The sequence below is a fragment of the Phoca vitulina genome, unplaced genomic scaffold (assembly GCF_004348235.1).
Source record: "Phoca vitulina isolate PV1807 unplaced genomic scaffold, GSC_HSeal_1.0 scaffold46, whole genome shotgun sequence".
Classification (NCBI taxonomy): Eukaryota; Metazoa; Chordata; class Mammalia; order Carnivora; family Phocidae; genus Phoca; species Phoca vitulina.
In genome coordinates this window covers 7823701-7842501 of record NW_022589749.1, presented here as the reverse complement: position 1 = coordinate 7842501, position 18801 = coordinate 7823701, and the positions used below count along the sequence as shown (strand labels likewise).

Sequence of the window (18801 nt, the reverse complement as noted above, 5' to 3'; positions counted from 1 at the left end):
AATATATTTCCTATATACAGTTCCTTCATACTTTCCTTATTGACTAATTGGTCTGATAAGAGAGGCATGGTTTTAAGAAAATTTTTCCAATTGTAAAACATCTGTATAAGTTATAATCCATGGTTGCTTTAATGAGAGCTGTCGTTATAGGTATGAATCAGACACCCCTTGAATGGTGGAGCATTTAGGGTGAGGTCTTGCCTTCCCAACTTCTTAGGTTTACTCTTCACATGACTCTGGCAGTGAACCCCTTCCACTGATATTTAAAATATATGTGCTCTTTCTAGGTGCTATATGTTCCTTGAAAACAAATCACTCCTGGGTGAGTAAATCACATTTCTGCAGCTAATATCAGAACACCATCCTCCATCCTGCATGCAGTCCCCTGCTGGAAGTTTCTGGTTGGACTGCCTGAGTGCTGTGTGCTCTAAATATAGCCATTTAAAAAGAAGATTATGGCCCGTCCACTTGGGACTGCTAAAAAGCCTTTCACGATAACTCTTGAAAGCCCGATGCCTTTAATCCTTAACTTTAATTTAAAGAAATCTCAACTCATATTCCATTTTCCACATTCTCTGGCCGCCCCCACCCTTGTCCTCCCCTACAAATCTGTTAATTTCTTCCCCCTTCTGTTAGTGAAGAATAAGACTCTAAGAGTATAGTAGCTTCTGGAGCAAGGGTAAGCTAAGCTGTTTTAATTTCTTGCAAGGATGTGTTTATAGAATAAAATCAAGTCAACACTCAAGAGTATACACACCCCTTTACAGAGATGGGGAGAATTAATCAGGCCTGAAAGTTCGGAATATAAAAAGGGGGGGGGTGGTAGGAAGGATGTTTCATCAAACTGAACTGCTCTGGGAGATGCAAAGATAAAAGGATTTCCCTCTCCAAGTGCCTTAAATATTGGCAGGCAGTGGGGTCAAGATTTTTTCTTTTGTTGTTATGGAAAGCCATACAGATAATTAATGCTGTTGAAAGAAGATTGTTCTGTTGGCGTCTGTGAGGCTGGCCCCCCAGTCTGGGATCTTCTGGAAAGAAACAAGTCAAGGAAAAAAGTTATGTACCGGGGGAGATCTTGCCAATTTACACCAGCAATAAATAATGTCCGAAGAGCAAACAGCCACTGGCTAGTTCCTCGTGACTGCAGATATTTGATAGGGGGACACAAGTTAATGCAAGCAGTAAACTTTAAATGGAATAGAGGACCCATCTACCCACCCCCACCCCATTCTGTCCCAGACTTCTTCTTTTAAACAGTAATTATTAAAGAAAGGAAGTTGGAACAGAAGCCCAGGAAAGTTATGCATCGGCTTTGATATTTACAGTTTTTATTTCTTCCTCGATGGACGGTCTTTGCTTTAATTTAATGGGCAGGAAATGTTTGATCCCTTCCTTAGATGTCAGATGCAGCCACGGGGTCTGGGAGTCCTGACCCTGGGCCCTCAGGAACCTTCTGTGCCTCTGGCTGACCCAGTCCTGGAGGAACTGAGGGAAACTTAACTTCAGAGTAATAACGGGAATAATTAATATTCGCTCACCACATAGAATGTGCCAGATCTTGTGCACTATGTATACATTAGCTCCCTTAATCCTCATAAAACCCATGAGGGTGGTGCTATTTTTGGTCCCATTTTATACATAAGGAAACTGAGGCTCAGAAGGGTGAAGCTCACAGCTAGCAAATTCAGAACTGGGATTTGAACCTTGGCAGTCTGGCTCCTGTTGACACTTTTTAATTGAAGCAACGTTCATATAACATAAAATTAACGATTTTAAAGTGAACAATTCAGTGGTATTTAGTACATTCACAATATTATACAACCACCCCTTCTATTTAGTTCCAAAACCTTTTTATCACCCACAAAAGGAAACCCCATACCCATCAGGAGTCACGCTCCATTTACCCCTCCTTCCAGTTGTTTTGAGAAGGGAGCTATGTTGCTGTGTGGTGGGGCACTTCTAGCTTTAGTCCTGGATGCAGGAAACATCCATCCATCCATTCATTCATTCATTCAACGAATTCACTCATTCAGCAAATATATTTTGAGCACTAGCTTTATGGCAGACACTATGCCAGACACTGGAGGCACATTGGTGAACACACTCATGGTCCCTGCATTTTGAGTCTCATAGTCTAGAGATGGAGGGGACATGTGAAGCAGAAACTGCAAATTCAAATTCCTCCAAGTGTCCAGTAGGTAGGATTAATGAAGGAAGAGGAGCAGATGTGAGACTATAGGGAGTGGTAGAGACTGTAGCTAATTAATTAGAGAGTGGATACCTAGGCTAATGGCTCTAACTAATGATTGCCAGGTGGGAATGCAAGCACAGTGTGGTCAGATCTCCCTATTTTTAAAGGAAACTGGAAATCTGGATCTTTGAATAAAATCCTTGACATTTAAGATACAGCAGAAACTAAACAAAACACATTTATAAAGGCCAAATGGGCCACCAGGTTATAAACTGTATTAGTCAGGGTTCTCCAGAGAAACAGAATGTGTATGTGTGTATGTGTGTGTAGTGTGTGTGTGTAAAGACATTTATTATAAGGAATTGGCTCACACCATGATGATGGCTGAGAAGTTCCAAGATGTGCAGATGGCAAGCAGGAGACCCGGGAGATCCATCGGTGTAATTCCAATCGAAATCCAAAGGCCTGAGAACCAGAAGAGCCCAATGGTTTAAGTTCTAGTCTATAAGCCAACAGGCTCAAGACCCAAGAAGAGCCAGTGTTTCAGTCTGAATCCGAAGGCAGGAAAAAAGCCAGTGTCCTAGTACAAGTCAGGCAGGGGGAATTCCCCCTTACTAGCCAGAGGGTCAGCCTATTGTTCTATTCAGCCTTTCAACTGATTAGACAAGGCCCACCCATCCAGGGGAAGGCAGTCTGCCTCACTCAGTCTACCAATTCAAATGTTAATCTTATCCAAAAACACCCTCACAGACATAACCAGAATAGTGTTTGACTGAATATCTGGTCAAGCTGACGCATAAGATTAACCATCATAAGTCTACCCCTTGTCAGCTTGGCACCGTATACATCTCCTTAAACCATATTTAATTTCCAAATAGAGACAATAACAAGGTCATAATCCCACATAACAAGATACAGCTATCCTACATACAACCGAAAATGCACTAACCCCTTCACCAAAACAGGAGGTAAAGTCCTAGATGAGGTTTACTCCTCTCTTGTTCTGGGCCCCACTCAAAACCAGCAGCTTTTCAGGTCACTTGGTAAATTGGCCCAAGTGATATGCCCAAATGAGGAATATGTTGCCTCCAGAATCTAAAGAGGTCCACTAGAGATTGTACCCTTTTATTTAGCTGTAAGAAAGGGCCAAAAACAACAATTATCCTTCATCTTAGAGAAGATATGTCAACATGCCCCACACTCCTGGACTCCTAGAAATTTCACTGAGTAAGAAGACCCCTGGATTTTTGTCAGATTTATTTTCCACCCTCTGACACAGAAGTCTTACCAATAAATCTACAGTATTGCTACTTCTTGCTCGCTAGGTCCAGTCAGCATAATGCCATCAATGTAATGGACCAGTATGACATCTTATGCAAGTTTCCTGCAAACCAAATTATGACATACTCTTGGAGAGTTGATATGCCTCTGAGGTAGGACAGTGAAGGTGTATTGCTTACCTTTCCAGCTGAAAGCTAACTGCTTCTGGTGGGCCTTATTTATAGGTATGGAGAACAAAGCACTTCACAGATCAGTAGTTGCATACCAGGTACCAGGGGATGTGTTAATTTGCTCAAACGGTGAAACCGCATCTGGTACAGCAGCTGCAATTGGGAGTCACTGCTTGATTAAGCTTACGGTAATCCACTAACCTTCTCCAAGATCCATCTGCCTTCTGCACAGGCCGAATAGCCCAATCGAATGGGGATGTGGTGGGAATCACCACCCTGCATCTTTCAAGTCCTTGATGATGGCACTAATCTTGGCAATCCTGTCCCGAAAGCTCTGTTGCTTTGGATTTGTGATTTTCCTAGGAGAGGCAGTTCTAGTGGCTTCCACTTGGCCTTTCCCACCATCATTGCCCTCACTCCATAGGTCAGGGAGCCAGTGTGGGGACTCTGCCAGCTCCTGAGTACATCTGTTCTAACTCTGTGTTTCAGGACTGGGGAAATAACCGCAAGATGGGTTCGGGAACCCACCGGGCTCACTGTGAGACAGGCCCGAGCTAAAATTCCATCGATCACCAGACCTCCATAAGCCCCTACTCTGGGTGAACTACAGTGACATTTTGGGTCTCCTGGAATTAGTGTCAGTACAGAGCTAGTAACCGGTAGTCCCCAAAAAGTCTGACTATTTTCTTTTCCCCAGTGTAGAGTCACCCTGGTAAAAAGGCCAAAGGGTCCCTTTGGGGAAAGCTGTGAGAAAGATTTCACAATATACATTTTCCATAGTATACCAGAGTCCTTCCTCGAGGGGACTTGGCCTCCCTTCCATTCAGGGGATTCTGGGTCTGTAAACTGGCTCAAGTCTGGGAATTGATTGAGAGACTCTAACTTTCTCTGTTTTTATGATTCGGGTTAGACTTATGTTCACTTGACCTAGAACTTTCTGCTTACACAGACCAGGTTAGAATTTAGTTAAGTTTCTTATCTGTTCCACTTCTAGGAATACCTTGATCGACTAGCCAACACTGTAGGTCTGGGTGAGCCACACTATTCTGATTGTGGCTTTGACTCTGCTGTCCATTACAGTAACCAAGCTCATCTTTCCTTTGGCGGTTCCTTTGGCGGTTGAGTGCCATCATTTGGCCCTTGCTGCACTGGAATCCATTATTCCTCTTGCATTTGTGATTCCCAATTCAGTGACTGCAGTTACCACTATGAGGTCTGGTCTGCAGAGAACAACGATCACGGAGCTCTTCAAGATTGCCAGGACTCCCCTTGCAAATTTATTTCTCACAGTTGTGATGAAAAGTGTGTCTTCTGAACCTTCCCAGGATGGGTGTGTAGGTTTTAAATGATAAATCCACTCTAACAGTCCAATCTCTTTGAAACTCTTCCCCTACATCAATCTAAGGCAAGTCTGGCATTTCCAGTTCACTCACTGCGGGCCACTTTTTGGTCCACTTTTTAGCCAACCAACCAACCAGTTAGAGTCCTTTCTGACGCCCCAGGCTGCAACCTGAAATCTAGAATCTCTGCTTAGTGAGCCCCTATCAATAATCCAACTTTATGTTCCTTCCACCATTATACCACATTCTTAATATCCACTCCCACATATATTCCTAAGATTTCTGTCTGCATAAATTAGAAAAGTCAAGTAGTTCTTTTGGAGTGTAGCACACCTCTTCATGGGTTGCACTTTGTACCTTACCTTTAGGGGCCTGCTGGGACTTGAGCCTAGTTATAAGTCTAGGAGCAAAGAGGAGGTGGAGGTGGGTCCTGGGGAGAATCTTTGCCTCAAATGGCAACTCCTTTAGGGGAGGCATTACAGATTCCTTAAGCAATGCAGCGTTGATCCCCTCAGATAGGAGATAGAGAAGCCATTCCCACTGTGGGTGAGGAGGCCTTCTTTCACTAACAAAGAAGCCTCATCAAAATTTAGGAGTTCAGTGTCCCAGATTTCATCAGGGTCTTCTTGTATGTCCCCATTCCAGCTTTAAGGATCTGATTCTTTCCCCTTCGATGCCCTCACTTCAACAGTAGACACCTTATAAACAAAGTTCTCTAACCCTCGTGGGATTTTACAGTCCACCTAATATATTCTCTTACTAAATTCCCTTTCTCCTGAAAACAGTAGCCACACTACAAGGCTGAGAGTTCATCTTGCATTATAATTCAGTAAGTTGCAGGATGAAATTCTGGGATTGATTTTCAGCAATCTCAGCCCTGCAGCCACAGGCTGTAAGGGTCTCCTTCTGGGGGCACAGAGAAGATTTCAGATCATTTATGTGGTGCTTGAGCTGGGAATTCGAATTCCTGAGCTCATCCTTTTCTTTCCCCACTTTGTCCAGCAACATTGGAGCAACTAATCTCATTATAATTCATTATTTTGCCAAAAATATTGAAAGTATCATATACACAGTCACTCAGATCCCTGCTCCTTATATGTGGTTGATTAGGAGTACCCAGTGGTGATATTTTGCATCTCTCTATTGCCATATTGCACCATGGACTATTGGTGCTCTCTTAACTTCTGGAAATAGACTCATTAAAGCCCTTAAATCTAATCGGATTAGTGAGACAGTTCCAAGAAGCCCTGTATCAATTCAAAAAACTCATCCTTAAAATTCTGTTCCTTTAGAACCACTCTCAGTATCAAAATCTGCATTAGGGTTTTCCAGAGAAATAGATCCGAGAAGAGCGAGAGAGAAAGAGAGAGAGAGAGAGAGAGAGAGAGTGTGTGTGTGTGTGTGTGTGTGTGTGTGTGTGTACACAAAGAGATTTATTATAAGGAGTTGGCTCATGCAATTTTAGAGGCTGAGAGGTCCCACAAGCTGGAGACCCAGGAGAGCTGATGGTGTAGTTGAACCAAATACGTTCAGAGTAACGCAGGCTCTGATAGAGATGTGAAGGAAATGTCCGGGGAGATCAACTGAAATCTGCTTGGAGGGGTCAGGAAGGGCTCCTTGGAGGAAGTGACGCTTGAACTGTGTTGTGAAGGATAAGGAAAGGTTTTCCAGGAAAACTGGGTGGGAATCGGAACTCCTGGCATAAAGACCATGAGTGCTTGGGTTTCTACAGCTAGTTCAGTGTGACCTAAACCAAGATAAGTGTGGGGACGTGACAGGGACACATGTGGGGAGTGAGGTAGACAGGCCACTATGAGAGCCACAGGAATTATCCAGGGCTTCAAGCAGGGGAGTGGCTGTGTATACTAGGAACTGCTCTGAGGGTTGTATACTGAGAACCTACTGTGTGCCAGGCCCTAGGGTTTCAGTGGTGAGAACAGAGGAAGTCCCTACCCTCTTGGAGCTGACATTCTAGAGGGAGAGTAAGACCATAAGTGATAGAAGAGTGAAATATGTGGTCAGTCTTTGGTAGTAAAGTGATGTGAGAAGGAAGACGGGTGCCAGGTGTGTGTGTTGGGGGAGCAGAGTCAGGGTAGAGCTAATGTGGTTCTAAATAGGGGCTTACTGAGACTTTTGGGCCCTTGAAGGATTTGAATAGGGCAGCCATGAGGATATCTTGGAGAAAGCATTCCTAGCAGAGAGAGCCACCAAGGCACTATGCAAAATGGCACAGCCACTATGGGAAACGGTTTGGTGGTTTCTCAGTAAGTTATATAACCCAGCAATTCCACTCCCAGGAATGTACCCCAAAGAATTGAAACAGCTGTTCAAACAAAAACATGCACGTGTATGTCCATAGCAGCATTATTCACAATAGCCAAAAAGGTGGAAACAACACAGTGTCCATTAACAGACAAACGGATAAACAAAACATGGTCTGCCCATACAATGGAATATATGATTCAGCCATAAAAGGGATTAAAGCACTGATACATGCTACAACATGAATAAACCTTGAAAACAGTATGCCAGATGAAAGAAGCTGGTCACAAAAGGCCACAGAGTATATGATTTCATTTCCACAAAATGTCTAGAATAGGCAAATCCACTGGAACAGAACACAGGGTTGCCAGGGGCTGGGGGGAAGAGGAAATGGGAAATGAGTACTTACTAGTTTTTGGGGTGATGAAAATTATCTAGAACTAGATAGAGGTGATTGTTGTACAACTCTGTTAATGTACTAAATGACACGGAACCAAACACTTTAAAATGGTTCAAATGCAGGACACTTGGGTGGCTCAGTCAGTTAAGCCTCTGACTCTTGATTTAAGTTCAGATTGTGATCTCAGGGTGGTGAGATCGAGCCCCGAGTTGCACTCAGCCGAGGTCTGCATGTCCCTCTCCCTACCCCTCTGCCCCTCTCCCCTTGCTCTTGTGCTCTCCCACTATCTTTCTAATACATACATACATACATAAAATAGTTCAAATGTTAAATTTTGTGTGATGTGTACTCTACCACAATTAGTGCCTATTGATTGAAGGGAGAGCGAGGAAGCTGGTGTGCATAGGGTCTGGGTGGAGACTTTGGCCTTTACTGCCAATAAGCTAGGAGCCATGGAAGGTCTGCAGCAGAATAGTGAGGTCATGGACTTGGGTGCTGGCTCTGGCTGCCATTGGAGGGTAGACTCAAGGGACTGTGCAAAGGAGCCAGGAGACCCATGGGGAGGCTGCCATGGCCATCCACACATGTTGCGAGGGGGTTGAGAAGGCGGGGGAAGGCGTGAGAAGGGTTGCAATTTCTAGCTATCATTTAAAAGTCGAGCCATAGGGCTTGCTGATGGTTGCGTGTAAGATGTGAGAGAGTAAGAGGCGTCCAGGATAACTGAGGTTTTAGCCTGCACTGAGGGAAGGATGGAGCTGCTCTTTCCCAAGATGGGAGCCCCTGGGAGAGGAGTGGGTGTATGGAGGAGAGCAGCAGGGCACCTGCACTGACCTCACCAGAGCAGACGGGAGGCAAGGTTTGGGGGGGGGGGTCGGGAACAGACCTGCAATTGAGCAGCCTCAGGAGAAGCTGCAAGGGCAACGGGGTCAGGGAGTTTTGTGTCCAAAAATAAAGTGATGGGAACTTATCAAGCCCTCACTGGGAGCCAGGCACTGAGCTCTTGGCCTGCGTCATTTCATTTAAGGGACACAGGCCCCCCTGAGGTGGCAACAGTTGTTAACCCATTTTACAGGTGGGTGTGGAAGGCTCAGAGAAGTTAAGAGACTTGCCCGAGGTCACCCAGCAAGTAAGTGGCTGGCCAGTATTTAACTTCTAGGAACCTGGCTCCAGGACCCATTGCTTGTTTTCCAGGGAATGGTGGTTTCCCAGGGCAAGAGCCAGTGCCTTTGAAGACAATGCAGGAATTTGCAGGTTCTTGCTGTCAGAAGTCCCAGGTGGGTGGGGAGGGGTCAGGATTTGGTCTAAGAATACTCTGTGGGGGGCAGCTCAGGGCCAGAGGTGAGAGACTTTGGTCCAAGGCGGTCTCATTGCCCTCCTTCTTATTCTGCCGATATTGTAATTATTGTTATTATCAAATTAAAGTCAATCACTCTGGAGAAGGGAAAGTTCTGGAAGGGAAATCACCAAAAGTTTACCAGAGGTTTTTCCTAGGTGACGAGATTTTTCAAAAGTTTTTATTATGGGGGCACCTGGGTGGCTCAGTCGGTTGAGCGACTGCCTTCGGCTCAGGTCATGATCCTGGAGTTCCTGGATCGAGTCCCGCATCGGGCTCTCTGCTCAGCAGGGAGTCTGCTTCTCCCTCTGACCCTCCTCCCTCTCATGCTCTCTGTCTCTCATTCTCTCTCAAATAAATAAATAAAATCTTTAAAAAAAAAAAAAAAAAGTTTTTATTATGGAAAATTGTAGACATCCACAGAAACAGGAAAATACGATGAACCCCCTTGTCCTGATCATCCAACACCAACTGTTGTCAGCATCCTGCTGTTCTGGTCTCATTTATCCAACTGACCCCCTCCACTTTTTTTTCCTAGAATATTCTGGAAACCTCAGAGAGGTTGTTGCACTCATAGATGGTAGTGGTGGGATTTTGAGCGATTGTTATTTTTGATTCATCTGGATTTCCTAGTTTGTGTACAGAGATGTGTATTTTTTTGTCTGGCTTTAAAAATTGCTGAACTTTTGGGCACCTCTGTTTCGTCATCTGTAAAATGGGGCTGCTAACAGGAGTCAGTGAGCTTATCTCTGTAACATGCTAACACATTGCCACAGCATAGGTGTTGCTGTTTGTGTTATTATTTTGAATGAGGTATGATTTTTAAGGCGTAGATTCTGCTTTCAGGCTCTTGACCAGAACATGAGCTGCTCTGCTCAGAACCACCATCCCCTTGCCCTCTTGGCCTACCCCACCTGGCAGGTACATACACAGGACATGGTGAGAGCCTAGGTTCTCCCACTGGCTGGGAGACCCCCTGCTGGCTCCCAACTTCTCTGTCTCCACATCTGTATGTCGAGATTGTCACAGCACCCATAGGGCTGCCCCATAGGGCTGCTTTGCATGAATGGAATGAACTAGTGTGAATTAAGGTGCAGTACGGTGCTTGGCATACAGTAATTGTTGATTGGCACCCTCTCTCTAGTCTTTGTTTGGGATGAGCATGGGGCTGGGACAGGAATGAGGTGTGGAGTCACCAGCCAGTGGAACAAGCTTTGGCCACCATGCAATATAGTCAGGTCACCTGGGTCCAGCCCTGCTGTGAGGTTTTAGACAAGTGTCTTAACCTCCCTGGGCACCCATATGAAAAGCTCTAGCCTGGGCTATAGAAAGCTGCAGAGGTTGGGGCTTCAGCTGTCGGGACTCCTGCACCCCTACCCTTCTCCACGCCCCCCCGCCCGAGTCCCCCTAACAGCGGCCACAGCCAGGCAGGCTGGCGGGAGGGGCTTGGCATGAGGACCAGCAGATGCCAGTCTCGCTCTGCGCACAGATGTATCTGCCAGTTTCTGATGGGGAGAAGCGATCTGGGAGTCGCTCACTTCATTGATAATTAAATTCAAATTAAGAGAGATTTGCATTTATCAAAAGCCTGTTTGACAAGGTGTCACTGTTCCCATCCAGCACCCGGGCAGGCGCTGGGGAGCCTGGGAAGTGGGCAAGGGGAGGTGCAGCTACGTGGGGATAGGGAGGGAGTGGTGGGTAGGGGCAGGGGAATGGGGAGAACAGCAGAGAGGCTACCTGTCAGCCCTTCATTATTACAGAGGGTCGTGGCTCAGTGGTAAATGGGTTGAAGCACTGTGTGGCCTTCATCAGACTGCTTAACCTTTCTGAACCTCAGTTCCCTACAGCAGTCCCCAGGGGCTCCTTCCAAGGAGATGGACTGCTACTCTTTGGCTTTGGGTTAGGCAAGGAATCTCCAAGCCTCCCACCCTTCTTGGCTGGAAGCAGGAGGACCATGGATCTGTGGGGGATGTTGGTGGTGCCCCCCCGCCCCACCCCCAGCTCCCTCGGCCAGCTAGTGCTGCCAGCCATTGTGAGTTGGCTAATAGCAGCTCCCCGCTGTTCCCCTTTCCAGGGAATTCTCAACCTCCATAAGCTGCCCGCCCAGAGATGTCCCATCCCACCCCACCCTGGGGGCTGACTGAATGATTCAGGGGACCAACAGCCTGGCTCCTTCCTTTAAGGAAGGACCACCCTTTGGTACCCTTCACCCTCCAGAGCTCCCCCTGGGATCAGGTTGAGACTAGACTCCTGCTGAACCTACCTCTCTGCCCAACTTCTGCCTCGGCCCCCACCTGCTTCCCTCACTCCCTCCAGGTTCCTTCTGAGTGCCTTCCCTCCATGAGTCATCTGCACAAGAATCCCCACCTCGGGTTCTGCTTGTAGAGCATCCAACCCAGGACAGAACCCAATCCAGACTCAAGTCCCATCTTCAGTACTGTGTGATCTCCAGCAGGTTGTCAGCCTCCCTGAGACTTATGGGGCACACGGGATAAGATAGGCCCCACTTCTTTGGGTTGTTGGTAGAATCAGGGAAAATTGTGGATGTGACATTCCTTCTTGTCAACTAGAGGCTCTCTTCAGAGGTGAGAAGGATCCTGTTTGTCTGAGTGGTCCGAGTGTGCTTGGTAGGAAGAGAGTGGAGAAGGTTTGGGGAGCAGAAAAGAGAAAGGTGTATGCTGGGGACAGAGGGGTGATTCAAGAGATGTCTAGGAAGCAGAATGTTGAGGGTTTAGTGGTAGATATAGAGAGGAGAGAGGGATGGTCAAGGATGACTCCTAGGGTTGAAGGGCTAGGTAGGGGATGGAGCCCCTCTTGAGATGCAGGAATCTCCTCATACCCCTGGGAACCCTCCAGATGAAGAGGTCAGTGCTCCTGTTGGGGAGAAGTATAGCCTTCACTTGCTGTGTGATTCTGGGCAAGTCACTCTTCATCCCTGGTCCTTAGTTTGCTCATCGGACAATCGTAACCTCTCTCCTGCCACTGACAGTCAAAGGGTCTATATGGTGGGCTCAGTGAAGTAATATTGTCCTCACCACAGATATATCTCTAAGGAAGTGAGGTAGCAAGAAGCACCAAAGTCAGACTTCAGAAGGAATAGTCTGTATGGTGGGTCTCTGGGCAGTTGTTAAATTCCCCTCCGTGGGAGACCCAATGATCCAGGAAAGGAGCCCCTGGACGGCTAGTTCAGGAACGGGCTTATATTCAGAAATACTGGCTTTTGAGGTCATGGTTACTGAAATGGTTGCTTTTCAAGCTCTGCATTGGGGCAAAGCCTCCTGGATCCTCAGTTGGTGCTCTTCTTATGGCCGTGGGAGTTCCTGGCTTTATCTGATCTGTTTCCCCACCTCATCTCAGACCAGCCAATTGCCTCTCCTTCTTTGGGAGGCTTTTGTATTGTGGCAAAGAAAACCATACAAAGTGGATGAACAAAGGGATGACTGTATATGCATTGCACAGCCTCATCCATTCCTTCTACAGTGCTCAGCTTCCCAAGGTCATTTCAAATAGGATAAGATTTCAAAAGAAAGGCTTCCTCTAAGAAACTGCCTATGGTGTGGGCCCACCTTCACTCTGCCGAAGGGTTGTTCATAGTTACAGGTCCTAGATGTTAAAATCGGACAGACTTGGGTTCAAATCCTGAACCCAAGCTAATTCAAGGCAATTGAATTAGCTGTGTGACCTTAGGTGTCACTTGACCTCTCTGAGCCTCCATTTTCTTATATGTAAAATGGAGATGCGAACAGAGCAGTTGGGAGAAGTGAGGTGGTCATGGGGCCAAGTCCAGAATAAATGTCAGTATTTGGCATTTCCAGTAGCTTCTCTGTTCTTTCCATCCTATTCTGGTTCAGCTCCCCCTCCTTCACCTTGCTCCTTATAGAAAATTTTCCAGTGTTGAGATGTTCTTTGTCAACTATGCTCGCAAAAGCAGCAGAAGAGTTGGGGTGAGCTGGAAATCCAGTTAACAACTTTCCGAGCACCCACGTAGGGCTTTAGAGGGGCCAGATTTCCTGAGCAGAGGAGCAGGAACAGCAAGTCCAGGATTCTATTGATGGGGGACGGTTGTTTTGGAGGCAAGTTTCACTTTTCCATCAATACTATAGATTGAGCTGGCAGCAAAGAGATTTTTGGAGTTTTATTGAGGTTTTTCTCTTTTTAAACAATGAGTTACAATACAACCTGTCAAACTGAGCGCTCCCTCTTGATACAGAAAAATGTATACGGAGGGTAATTTTATTCTCCTGGCCATGGTGAAGGCAGATCTTCAGAAGTAGTCAGATACCAGCTTTGTGGCTGAGTGTGTCCTCATCTTTCATATTAATAGGTTTCATCTAGTTGATGTTCTCTGTTTACCCACAAAACCAGAAAAAAATGCCGCAGCTAAGTATGGCCCCTGTGTAGGCAGGCTGAGGTGGTCTGAAGTTAGGGGAACAAGGAGGGCAGGATTGGGGTGGGGTTTTTTGGGGGTTTTTTTTGCTTTTTTTTTTTTTTTTTGCATAGTAGGAATCGCAAGGATCTGCACCCCTTGTCATACCTTGGCTGGGGCTCCAAGGCTGCAGAGATCTCTGACATGACCTCAAAGGCTGTGTGACCTTGGGTAGGTTACACCACCTCTCTGAGCTTCAGCATTCTTCTCTATAAAGTGGCATCATATCTTTTCTGATGTTCCAGGTTGGACTTTTCTGTGGCTCAGTTTTCCTACCTGGGTACAGTGCCTGAGAAGTGAGTGAGATCAGGTGATACCTGTGGGACACATTTCTCTGGTTTCATTTTCTTTTATCATCTCAAGACATGAGAGGAGATGGTATATGAAGGGAGATCTTCTTTGTTGATCACCAAGCCTTGATTTCTTAGACCCTTAGAATTAAAATTATAATTTAAACCTGTAGCTTAGGCACAAATTAGGGGCTCAGGGGCTTAGTTTAACATCTGCCCCCCGCAACACACAGACACACAGTTCTTAGTAGAAGTGTCCCTCCTTCTCTCTTCAAAGGAGGCCATCTTTTTTTTTTTTTCAAAGTAGACTCCACACCCAACATGGGTCTTGAACTCATGACCCCGAGATCAGGAGTCTCATGCTCTACCGGCTGAGCCAGCCAGGCACCCCACAATGGAGACAACGTTTTGTCATTATTAAGTGAACAGGCTCTGGACACAGATATCTGTGTCTGCCACTTGTTTGGTAACTCCAGTTAAGTGTTCTCCTTCTCCAGGCCTCAGTTTCCCCATCTGTAAAAGAGGCATGATGCCATCTCCATGGCTAAGTGAGATGATAATAAAAATGATATTTATTGAGGACTTGCTGTCTAGCCTTGTGCTAATAAGCATCATCTAAGTATCTAAGCATCTAAGAACAGCCCTATGAGATGGGTACCTATATTATCCCCATTTTTCAGGTGGGGAAAACTGAGGCTCATAGAGGTAAAGTAACTTTACCCAGGTCAACAGCAAGTAAGTAGCAGAGTTTAAGTCTCAGCTGTGGGCAGTTTCAAAGCCTGGGCTCCTGAGCCCCCAAGTTATGTGACCTCCTGATAAATGTCAAGGTCTCAGCTCTATGCCTGGTATGTAGTAAGCACTCAGTAAATGTCGGCTGCAGTGACCATGACAACGGTGGTGATGCTTGGGCCACCTTTGCTTGGGGGCAGGGGGACAGAATGTAGGATGGATTTCCTGGCGAGTTCTATCATGGTTTCATAAATTTCCATCAGATTTCCAAATGGGAAGTCTCATGCTGAGATGAGCCACATGCAAAGTACAGCCTTCCCATCTAGAATAAAAGGGATATATTTATATATACATGCTCACACTTTGGTATCTCAGAAGCCAGGCAGAATATTGTAAAGCAATGTACAATGGCCTAAAATATCGTTCCAATTTAATCCATCTATCTAGTGTTCCATCTAATTACTATATTAGAAAAGTCTTCAGACCATGTATTGAACATTATAAATGGGAATAAAATGATTCTGGTAATGGCTTAATAAAACAGGTGAGGTAGCTCCGTCTGTCTGCCTGTATCCTTGGACCATGGCCAGATTGATTTGTCAGGGAAGGAAGAAAAAAAAAAAAGAAAAGAAATGGGCTTGTGTTGTTGCACTTTGGAGATTGTCTCCATTAGGGGCCTTTGATTTTATTCTTGTTTTTCCTTATGAGAAGTGGTTATCGGTTCCTTTTGTTAACAGCAAAATATGTAGAACTGATGGAAAAACTGACAGCAGCCGTTTCATATTTTATAAAGCTGCTCCCGGCTTGTAATTTGCCAGTTGGGATGAATTGGGGAACTCTGAAACTCCTGGTGAATTTGCAGCTGATGGCTACAGTCTTGTCTGAGGGCGTGTGTAACCATCGGGATTTAGCTGCTCCGAGAAGCCACAGCTAGGGGAGGTAGAGGGAGCCCAGGGTCCAGAAATTATACACCAACCATTTGGAACTAGAGTTGACCAGTCAGAGGAGATCTGGGCCTTTTGTGCATCAAGTCATCTTTCCTCCATGTGCCTAGATAGGTGTTTGCTTTTTCAGAATCTCGGAGGCTTTCTGTATAAGTCAAAAAATGACTTTCCCTTCTCCCCCTCTCCAAATGCTCAATGTCTTTGTACCGTGGGTCCCTGTTCCCTTTCTTTAAAAGCTGCCATTGCTAGTGAGACTTGACACAACCCTGCCTGAATTTGGTCCTGGCGTCCAGCAACCAGTGACAGGCGGGCCACACTACCCATAGGTGTGTATCCCTCTCCACTTCTGAGGCCATGATGAAGGAGAAAAAAATACCCCTCCCCCCAAGTGCGTTGTTCCAGCCCCAAACTCTAATTTCTTGCTCCGAGTAGACTAATATGCGGGTGTCGGAGGTTAAATTCCAGTGCACCAAGAAGGTGCCCATCCTTCTCAGAGGCCTAGCGTATACACCAGGCGTCATCCGCGTTGTCATGGCTACACGGGCCCAGGACCCCAGAGACAGGAGCGCAGAATTAATGGCAGTCCCGAGTAAAGGATTCCTGTCTTGGCGAGGTTGATGGATTACATTGATGTACCATTTGTCATACTGTAATTGTTCTGGCAAATGTAATACCCACTAGTATAAACATTGTACTGCTTTGCTAATAAAACCCAAAATAAGAAGAGAAAGGATGATACAGTGTTATGCTCACTTAAAGAGACAATGCCTCCTTTCCAAGTTGGAGCCTACTTCTTCTTCCAGAAGCCTCAGGGCCTGATGCCTTCTCCATCGATGTGCACACGTGTGCTAAGCAGCTGTCCAGCACCCGCCGTCCCAGCATGTGTGGTGTGGGGTGTGTGTATAGACATACTCTCTTAGTTTCCCTCTCTATCAGCATCTCCCACGGTTCCTCCTCTTGGGGGTTTCATCCAGTGCAGCTGGGGACTGACTGACTAGTTATTGTTTAAAACCTTGTTGAGTTTCCTTGGTGCCTGCCTGGCATCCCTGATAGAAGCTGTTTGTCCAAATTGACTTGGCATTCAAGGCTCTGCTCTAGCACAGCTGCTGCTTCCAAGAGGTCTTCCCTGACCAGCCCATCTTCACTGAGCTCACATCTCTCAGGCCTGTGTGACTCTCGGTGAACCTGCCACCGCCTGGTACGTGTACTGCCGTATCCCTCTCGTTAGATCATGAGGTCCTGGAAGGACTATTCCTATTAGTAATGCACTCAGCTCAAATAACTGAAAACTCAGCCAGGGATGCCTTAAATTTATGGGTAGTATTTTTTTTTTAAGAACCTTTATTTTTGGAGCTGTTTTAGGTTCACAGAATAATTGAGCAGGAAGTACAGAGAGTTCCCATTACCCTTTGCCCCCACGTATGTGTAGTCCCCCACATCAGCATTCCTCACCAGAGGGGTACATTTGTTACAGTTGATGAACCTGCATTGGCATATCATCACCCAAAATCCATAGTTTCCATCAGGGTTCACTCTTGGTGTTGTATATTCTGTGTATTTGGACAAATATATGATGGCATGTATCTACCATTAGACTATCATATAGAGTATTTTCACTGCCCTGAAAATCTTCTGTGCTCTGCCTGTTCATCCTTCCCTTCTGCTGACCCCCAGCAACCCCTGATCTTTTTACTGTCTCCATGGTTTTGCCTTTTCCAGAATGTCCTAGAGTTGGAATCATATAGTATGTAGCCTTTTCAGATTGGCTTCTTTCACTTAATAATGTGCCATTAAGGTTCCTCCATGTCTTTACATGGCTTGATAGCTCATTTCTTTTTAGCACTGAATAATACTCCGTTGTCTGGGTACACCACAGTTTATCCACTTACCATCCAAAGGACATCTTGAGGGTTTGTTTTTCTCAAATGACAAAGTTCACAGGTAGGTGACTCTCTGTCTTTCCATACTGCCATATTGGCCTCCCTCTTCATAGCTGCAAGATGGCTGTTTCTCCTCCCAGTCTCATGTTTGCAGGCCAGGAAGGAAAAGAAGGGAAGGCCAAAGGGACAGAGGGCAAAAGGTTTTCTTCCAGTGAGGAGTTTACCTTCCAGGTCAGGAAGTGAAGCCCTCTTCAGGGACATCTAATCTTCATCTCATTGTCCAGGACTCTCACTGGCTACTCGTACCTGCATGGGAGGCTGGAAAATCAGACCTTGTAGCTTTCCATCCTCTGGTAGAAGCTGTTGTAATGGTTGAATTACATCCCCCCCCTCAAAATTCACAATTTAGAGTCCTAACCCCCAGTACCTCAGAATGTGGCTATATTTGGACATAGGAATTACCTTGACCTTGAAAGGTAGTTAAGTTAAAATAAGATCATTGGGGTGAGCCCTAATCCAGTATGACTGGTGTCCTTATAAGAAGAGGCAAATAGGACAAGACGTACACGTACAGAAGAAAGACCATGTGAAGCCACAGGAAACATAGCCATCTACAAGCCAAGGAGAGAGGCCTCGGAAGAAGCCAACCCTGCCAACACTTCGATCTAAAACTTCTGTCCTCCAGAATTGTGAGAAAAGAATTTTCTGTTATTTAAAGCTACCCAGTCAAGTTCATAGAGACAGAAAGTAGAATGGTGGCTGCCAGGGGCTGGGGAGTTCATGTTTTATGCGTACCAAGTTTCAGTCTGTGGTACTTTGTTGTGGTGGCCCTAGCAAACAAATGCAGATGATAAAGGAGAAGGGGGTTGGAATAGCTTTGGGAGGGCCAATGTGTAGTGCTTGCCACACGTGGATTCTCTCATTATCCCATTTTATAGAAGAGTAAACAGAGTCAGGGTCAGTAACAAGTCGAGTGCTACATGGCAGTCTAGTATAATGGTCAGAGTTTTAACTGAGACCCCCTGGGTTTGAATCCCAGCTCCACCACTAACAGTTCTGTGCAACTGCGATAGGATTGCGTCAGTCCCCTGAGCCTCAGTTTCCTCTTCTGTAAAATGGAGGCGACAATAGCTCTGATCTCCCAGGGCTGATATGAAAGTTACAAATGAGATGAACTATGGGAAATTATCTACAGAGTGCCCAGGGTATAACACCGTTTCGTAGGTGCTCACAGAGCTGGAATTGGAACCCAGATCTGTCTGATTCCTGGACCTGGCATTCTGCTCCCCTGGGAAGGTGGCCAGATCAGAGCAGCACAGAAACGGCTGGGATTTATGTCCCCATGATCCATTCTCACTGTCTCTGTCCCCATAACCCAAAGGGCATCCACGGTGCACTGCCTGCCCAGGGAAGCCCCCTCTTCCCTAGCACATCCACATGTGGAGTGAGGGGTTGAGCAGAAGCCTGAGGCCCTCTCACTCTCCCAGCTCCAGGATCCAGCTCTTGGAGGCTGGGGGCCCTGACTGCTAGATCACATGGAGCCAGGTTTGACTCT

The 18801-nt window shown here is 46.1% G+C and overlaps 1 protein-coding gene and 1 non-coding gene across 5 annotated transcripts in view; one reads left to right on the top strand and one right to left on the bottom strand.

Annotated features, from left to right (window-relative positions):
- CUX2 (cut like homeobox 2) overlaps nt 1–18801 on the top strand; it is a 257032-nt gene that overhangs the window by 77711 nt on the left and 160520 nt on the right. The window lies entirely within an intron of this gene.
- On the bottom strand, nt 14007–14079 carry TRNAR-CCU. Its single transcript has one exon. It is a non-coding gene; the product is annotated as a tRNA-Arg (tRNA).